An 8,528-nucleotide genomic window follows, 5' to 3' on the forward strand; every position below is an offset into this window, starting at 1 on the left:
ATCAGATAGAGTTGTTAATAGTCTATATTACCTAGACGTAAAGTGTTCATGTCATAGCCATGTGGAGAGGAAGTAGTAGTATTAAGGTCCTGTGAGATAATGTTACCCTAAGTACATGCACTTTTTAGCACAACAACATCCATTCCTCACTGCTATTTCTGCTATTTCCTTTCCTTCAAATATGTCACAGAGCAGTCTCATATATCAACACTGTGGTCATTATCACGTATCTGTGATTTCCACGAATCTTGGGTGGCCGTTCTGACTTTGCTATCCTGTGTGTGTTTACAATTGTGTCATGACTGCTTTCTTGTGACTAGACATAACCAAATGCCAGCGACTGAATAATAATTCTGATTTAGAGAAGAAAGTATTTCATGCAACCTCTTGGAGATCACAGTTCAATTCTCCATATGTGTAAAAACAACCAGTTCAATTTAATTTTAAAAAGATTTTATTGGGTTTCAATTTTCCTTTTATTTAAAATAGATTTCTCTTCCTATAATATGTTCTTATTATGGTTTTCTTTCCTCAAAAAACTTCCAAAATTCTGCACACTTCCCTTGCAACTGAATCCATATGCTCTTGATCTCTTTATAGAAAACAAAGAAGCACTGAAATAATAATAATAAAATTAGCTATAACAAAAACAAACGTATTACAATTGGGGAAAAAGCACAAGGAGACAGAAGAAATAGTGCCAATAAAAAAGCAAAAGAAAAGTATAAGTACACATTAAAAAATCTCATAAAAACAAGCAAACAAACAAAAAATAATAGAAGCCATGACAAATGCAGATTCTTCTGTTAAGGTTCAAGCAGTTCTTGACAAAACTTTATGAGAACTTCCAAAGGTGCAATTTGTTTGTTGTATCCTGGCCATCTACTGCTGGGGAGGGGACTTAACTTTAAGAGTACTTTGTTTCTTCAATGAGACTCCCATGGAAAACATACTTCTATCATTTGCAAGCGCTTAATGATTGAATCTAGCATCTGGGTTAGCAATGGTGACACATGCACACTTCTTCTTTTAGCTCTAAGACACCATCTCGTGCAGACCCATAAAAACCCTGTACATACCTCTAGGGTTTCTATGTTTTATTGTGAGTGTTGGTCCTGATGAATTTGGAAAGCCTTGTTTCCTTGGTGTCCTCCATCCATTCTGACTCTTCCATTCCTTTTGACTCCTCTTCCACAGGGATTCCTATGTAATGAGGGGAGATATTTGATGGAGACATCACATTTAGGACTTGGTACCCCAATGTCTGTTACTCTGCACATCATCTAGCTACAGGTTTCTGTATTTATTCCTAACTGCTTCAAGAGAAATCTGTATGAAAACTCATAAAGAATTTATGAGTATATGAGAAAATGATTAGGCACCATTTCATTGCTCTTTCTTAAACAGAACAGTGGTATTTAGTTTGATATCCTAGGTTCCTATCCTATCCTATCTCAGATTTTTGGCCCAAGCAGTGTCAGGCATGGGTTACTCCTCATAGAGTGGCACTTAAATCCAATCAGATATTGATTGGTAACACCCATAACCTTTGTACCGTTATTGCACTAGAGCATCTTCCAGGCAGGCCATCATTTTAGATCAAAGGGTTTGTAGCTAGGTTGACATTTACCTTTCTTCTTTGCTAGTACAGAATATCATCCATTACCCTGATCAATCACCAGTAGATGGTGAAAGCTCTAAGTAGGCACCAGCTTGATTTCTCTGTGTTCAGTGAGATTTGATGCTATAGTCTTCTGCAATGAAGACTTACCATTAGCTTGTAGAAAGCGACTAATATCATTGTCAATAGCTTGAGTTATTTGAGGGTTTCTATATAGCCAACAAGTGCAATAAGTTGATTAGGTATAACCCATATATTCCTATCATTTGTTGATAAGAGATGTTCTTTTGGAGTTCCATCTCATCTATTATTTGCAGATACCTTTTAGTTTGGATTTGAGTGAGTGTGTGCGTGTGTGTGTGTGTGTGTGTGTATGTGTGTGAGTGTGAGTGTGTGTGTGTGTGTGTCTGTGAAAGTTTCTACTGTACTTGGTTTCCATACAACCTCTCAAACAGCTCTTAGTTTTAGTTGACCCTTCTGTATTCATTTTCTCAATTCCACTTCCTTTCCTTCCTCAATTGATCTTCTCATTCCATCCCACCTGATCCATCCATAACTGTATGTTCCATTTCCCCTTCATAGGGAGATTAAATTCCCAATTCCAGTCTCTATCTTTTCCTAACCTATGCAGTTATATAAATTATAGAATTGTAGCTTGCTTATTGAAGATATATAACTTAATGCACACTATATTTGTTTTTCTCTATATGCTACCTTACTCTGCAAGAGAATATTTTCTGCATTAATAATACATATTCTTTTACTGCAAAAGAAGTATTTCTATACTTACCCTTAGTTGATTCTTCATGATTTATTAATCTAAAAATCTTCAGAACAAAAAAATGAATGATTTTGAGGCAATTACACAATAAGATGTAGTTCTTCTCTTGAAGTAAGTGTTTTTATAATATTGAGGGTAATGAAATCTGCTCCCAAAGCCATCCAATGGCTCAGAGGTTTCAGAAGAATATCATCACTTACAGTCCTCAAACTCAATCTTAATATTTCACAGTTTAAATGAGTATCTTGATTTTATTGTTAGAATATCCTAAAGTTAGGAAGTAAAGCTTCTCTTGATGTTGGTGCAGTCAGAATTTGAACTTGATTTTCTGAAAGGTTATAGTTCAAATCTTGAAAATAAAGGTATTTTGAAAAGCTGGAATTTTGGAGAAGGTACCAAGACCTATAGTCTCATAGCCAATCCTGGCTATTTACTTTGAGAGAAAAGATCTGAGTGGATGGTTTTCAGCTGACATTTATTCTAAAGCTAAGAAAAGAGCCAGGTTCAAAACTAAGTGTTTTAGTTAGGAGAGATGACAGAGGTTCTGGTTAGTCAACAAAATGATGGACTGGGTATTAGGACTATCTTGTACTTCACTGGTACAATTAGGAATAATTATGCTCTAATTGCATTTTGAGAGAAAAGTTTTATTTTTAACAGGAAGGATGAAGCTAGGTGATGAGAGAGAGAAAGAGAGTGAAAGAGAGGGGGGCATGGAGGCAGATGTTCACATGTCTCCACCAGTCAAAGATAGTTTATATATCTCCGTTGGGTATTGGGTTACACTTCTGATTGAGCATTACCAAACTTATAAAGCCTTTGATTAACATTTAAAAAATGTATAAAAGCAAAAAGGAAAAGGGGGCATGGGATAGGGGTTTTCTAGGGAGGGGAAATGGGGAAAGGGAATGGCATCTGAAATGTAAATAAAATTAAAAAAAAAAGAAAACCTGGAATTGAGGGTTCCTATTATTTTTTAGCATTTTTTTTCTGAGTCAGATTCTAATTCCTTCGTTGGAGTTTTATGTCAATATTTTTCAATCATTACCTCATTAGTTGTATTTTTTTAAGAAATATTTTCCTACTTTACATAAAATGTTTGTGGACTGTGGGACCCTCCATCTGTAAGTACTTTCCAAGCAAGGATGACTACTCAAAGTTTTATGAAACATTTATAAAACTGGGCTATAGTGGTACATTTTTAATCCCAACACTGTGAGGCAAAGACTCTTATATCTCTTGTGCTCCTTGACCACCCAGCCAAGCAAAAACTATGAGGCCTTTCTCCAAAGAAAAGGTGGATATTGCCTGAGAGGAAACAGCAATCAAGTTTGTCCTGTGGCCTCTACATGTCTATATACCTATAAGCATACATACAAGAATACATGAAAGCATGAAAAACAGGTATAAAATACATACACCCACAAACAAATGTTTGTGAGGAAAATGCCCTTTCTTTCAGTGTTTAGAATGGATTCATATGTTGATGTCATTTTACTCTTCTAAAATAGTTAAAAGTAATACATACAAATTTAGTTAACAAAATTTAAATTCCAAATTAGAAATTCCTACCTAAATACACTATGTCTAATTTGCATAGAATTTTTAGTGACCAACAGCTGCAAATCAAATAACTCTGTGAAGCTTATTCCTTTGAACTGTTTCTCAAGACATTTTATGTTAATCCCATTATAATGAACTACAATCAAGCAATTTCAATGGCAGTAATTTTCAACATTTTATAGAAACCGTAGATGGATTGGACTGAATCCAAAACCTACTCCACACAAAAGAGCTCTCGACACTTATGTTCTTGATAACAGTAAATGCTGAAATATCCTCCATAAAATAGTAACATAAAATACTATTTTGTACATTTACCTTAGAAATGATATTTTTTTCAAAAAAGTTCTTTTTGTTGAAGAATACTTTATGTGGAAATATAATTTCAAGATAAGAAAGAGGAATTCCAAATATTGCTTTGAGTTTTCTAGAGATTTACTCTTTATGGAGCTCTATGAATTTATATTTACAAAGCTTCCAAGTAAGTCCAATTTCATAAACTAGGAATTCATCATGGAGAATCAAATACTAATTACCTTGTTTTTTAAGTCTGATTTGAAGTGTGAAAGTAACTAGCATATTCAGAATACTAAAACAATAAGTCCTCTGGGGAAAAAGGAGTGAGTTTTTTAAGGCGACATGAATATGTATTCTTCATTTTCTTTATGCAGTAATTTCATCGTTTAATAATTATAAAAGTACACTTCCCTGCTTTCAACAGACACCTTCCAGTATTGAAACCAGATTCACAGAGCCACTAATGTCAATGCCTGTAGTTCAATTGTTTTTGCCTTTTATATAAGCACTCTTTGCTCACTGTGGCTCTATCATGTACAGTTGCAAATGCCACCTAGAAAAGTTACTATTCTTCAAAATACTAACTTCAAGAATAGAACAGTGAATTCTATCAAAAGTTTAACCAATTTCAGTATGTAGCCTTTTCCAATCTGAAATTTTTATTATTTTACTTGAAAAGGGATTTTTAAATTTCCTCTGCCAATGTGAGTCACCACTCCACTATTATTTAATGACATTATTAACTGAAAAAAAAACATTTATATGAACAAAATCACAGTAGATCTGTAGACATAAAAATTTATGAATGAGTAGTAGGTGTGGTGTATAAACATAACAGATGCCTATACCAAGGAGTATTCATGGACAAAATTTGATGTGCAATGCAAAATTTACACATTCTTTTCAGAAATTTACATTTAATATTTCCCCAAAACAATCAGTCATTAAAATTAAAATTATAGAAAGAAAAACAGCATATAAGCCTCCACAGCAAAGGTGATTTACTCTTTAATCTAGGTCTAAATATCACTGTTCTGTTGGTGAGGTTCCCATTTGTATTAGTCAAAATTCTCTAGAGTCACAGAATTTACGGAATGTCTCCATATATTAAGGGAATTTATTATAATGACATACAGTCTACAGTCCAACTAATCCAACAATGGCCAGCTGTGAGTGGGAAATACAAAAAAATCCAGTAGTTTCCCAGTCTCAGGAGGCTGGTTGTTTCACCTGGTCTTCTGTCTAAACTGGAATCCTGAAGAAGTAGTTTCCAACAGATATTCTGGAAAGTAAGTTCAGGCAGGCAAAGACAAGTGAGCCTTCCTTCTTCCAATGAACTCTAGCAGAAGTGTGGTCCAGATTAAAGGTATTTTCAGCAGTGCCTGGATCTGGAAGTTGTTCTATTCCAGGCTGGACTTGAACTCAGGAATCTGCTTGCCTGAGTTTCTTTGGATTAAAGGCTTGTACTACCTTGTCTGGGCCTAAGTTTTTCATGCCCACTATGCTTCAAGATCTCCATGTCAAGATCTGGATCAGAAGCCTGTACCTTCCAGCCTCAAGATCTCCATCACAGGTATGCCTTCCACTTGTGGATTGCAATTCATTCCAGATCAAGTCAAGCTGACAATCAGGAATTGCTGTCACATCACTCCAGTTCCTCAATTTTTAATTCCCGTTTTGCCACAGTTTTGGGTTTTCCTTACTGATTCTCTTTCCTCCTTCACATCTTGTACTCTTTTCTTCATTTTGTTCCACTGTCTGTATTTTCATGGATTTCATTAATGCATTCATTCATATCCTCCTCAAGAACCTCACACATATTCATAAAGGCTATTTTAAAGTCCTTATATATTGCGTATTTCAGACACTACTGTTGTACAATTGATGGGCTCTAGTGGAAAGATCTTGCCCTGACTGTTATTAATGGTGCTTTTATGTTGGTCTCCAGTCATCTGGGATCAGGATAATTCTAATTTCTACATCCTTGTGCAGCGCCAACCCTGACCAGCAGGAATTAAGACAAGGAACAACCGGTTCCTTCTCACAGCAATTTACTCAGGATGCTTAGCAGTTGGTAGTCAAGATGGCGAGCCCCCATCCCTTCCTGGGCGCAGCTTATAAACCCTGTCAGGAGCCCATGAACTCATGCCACGTGCACCATACAGCTGAGGTCACTAAACAGCAAAACAAGCTATGTGAGATAAACAATATATTTATTAGAGTGTGCTTCAGCTGTTATAGGCTTTTGAAAACCAAATCTTTCATCAGGGTATATGGTTCCAGATGGCTGCAAAGTTGATCTAGGCGCTTTCTACTAAAGTCGGCTCCCAACACATGCTGACATCTGGTCTGGTCTTTGTTGGGTGGGTGCTTCTTTTATTGTTATCTGTTGTCCTCTCTGGTTTTTAGGAGAGTGTGGTGGCTGTGAGTGTCTGCTAAGTAACACTTCTGAGATCCTGACCAGTGTGCCTAGTGCAAGAATTGTAGCCAGTGCAGGGGCGGGGGCGGTGGGAGCATCTTTGGAGAAATGTTTCTAGGTATTGGGAGCTTACTCTTAGGAAATTTGATGTGCTGTATGAGAGAGAGGGTGAGGTCATTCATGGAAAGGAGGAAAGCCATTGTGAAACCAGGATCTGCTTTGTTCTCTGAGGGACAGAGAGGGAGGAGAGACCACAGTAGATGGACATTTACAGAGTTGGAGATGAGGCTGTGAGAAAGTTGAAATAGTATAGGTAAAATGAGGATAGTCTACTTGCATCCTTGGCTGGTATGGCTGGCTGGCTCTTTGGGCATATTTACAGGAGTTGGAGGCTGAGACAAAGGAATGGGGTAAATGAAAGCCTGGAGGAGAAAACTCATAATTGAATGGAGATGCTTTGCTTGGGATCCCTTATTGTTTTTCCTACTTGTTTCTCTTTTATTCTCTTCATATACCTTAATTTTTAAAATGAGCTTTATGCAGTATGTGAAAAAATAGATATTCTAATCATTTGATTTATATGTTCAAAGGAACAGATATCTTCCTTAAGCTTTTATATTCTTTGGTTTTACTTCACTAATTTCTCTTCTATTCTTTAATATTACTTTTATTCTCTTGAATTTAGTTTTAATTTGTTCTTTTTTTTCTTCCAAATCATTATGGTAAAACATTAACTCATTTAAATAATGTGTGCCTGTGTATGCATATGTTTGTGCGTGCCCATGTGTGTGTGCATGTTTTTTTATTTTTTGTTTTTTTTTTAAAATGAATGTGCTTATAATATAACTTCTCTTCTAGGATTGTTTTAAAGGTTTCCCACATGCATTTGTGTTGTGCTTTCATTTCATTTAATTCTAGAAATAAATTTTAATTTTTTTGTGATTTCTTATTTTTCACATCAAGTTTTGTTTTAATTTTTGGTGTCTTGAGGACACAATTGCTAACTATTTTCCAGAACACATTAGTAACCATCATTAATAAACTTAATATTTTAAGTCATAGTAAACATGTGTGATTGATCATTTGGATTGAATAGTAACAGAATAGCGTATCCTAATGTCCATGGGTATTTCACTTCAACCAACATTATTTCATCTGATTTATTTTTTTTATCTCATTCACTTCTGTACTAATTATATTTGGAAAATATTCCTAAGTTACATCATAGAAAATCTAAGTTGCTTCAAAGTCTCAGTTTACTAATAATCTATTGTATAACAGCAAAAACAATTGTTACCCAGGTCTCTTCATGCCCCAATAGTTTCTAGATCTTAGATTTTACAAGGAACATGTCACCGCTTTTCCATGAGTGGTATAAATCACTTTTCCACATATATAGATGTGAAAATTCTGAGTCAGGTATCTACATTTTTACTTTTGATAAATATTGTTAAGTTTCCACTCTCTTGAGATGCTATTTCTGATACAAACATTAAGATTAAAAATAAATAAAGCGATATTTAAATCTCAGAAAATAATTATGAAACTTCCACTTTCACTTCAACACTGTGTTGAAAAGGTTCTAGACAATTAAAGAAGGTGGTTGCTCTATAACTTCATGCATTCAGTTGAGTGTTTGACAGTCTCTGCCCCCACATTCATTAAGCCATTTCTTTTGTTAACACCTTTCTATGGGTTTCTCAATTTGTTGTTCTAAAACAGCTGCACACAGATATGATCAATTCTTATATAAACTATGTGTTTTCCATCATACATGTATTTATAGTGGTTTATCAGGCCCAGGTATTAACAATAATTAAAAAACGTTCTGTAATGAAACTTATGTG

The sequence above is a fragment of the Arvicanthis niloticus genome, chromosome 7 (genome assembly GCF_011762505.2).
Source record: "Arvicanthis niloticus isolate mArvNil1 chromosome 7, mArvNil1.pat.X, whole genome shotgun sequence".
Classification (NCBI taxonomy): domain Eukaryota; kingdom Metazoa; phylum Chordata; class Mammalia; order Rodentia; family Muridae; genus Arvicanthis; species Arvicanthis niloticus.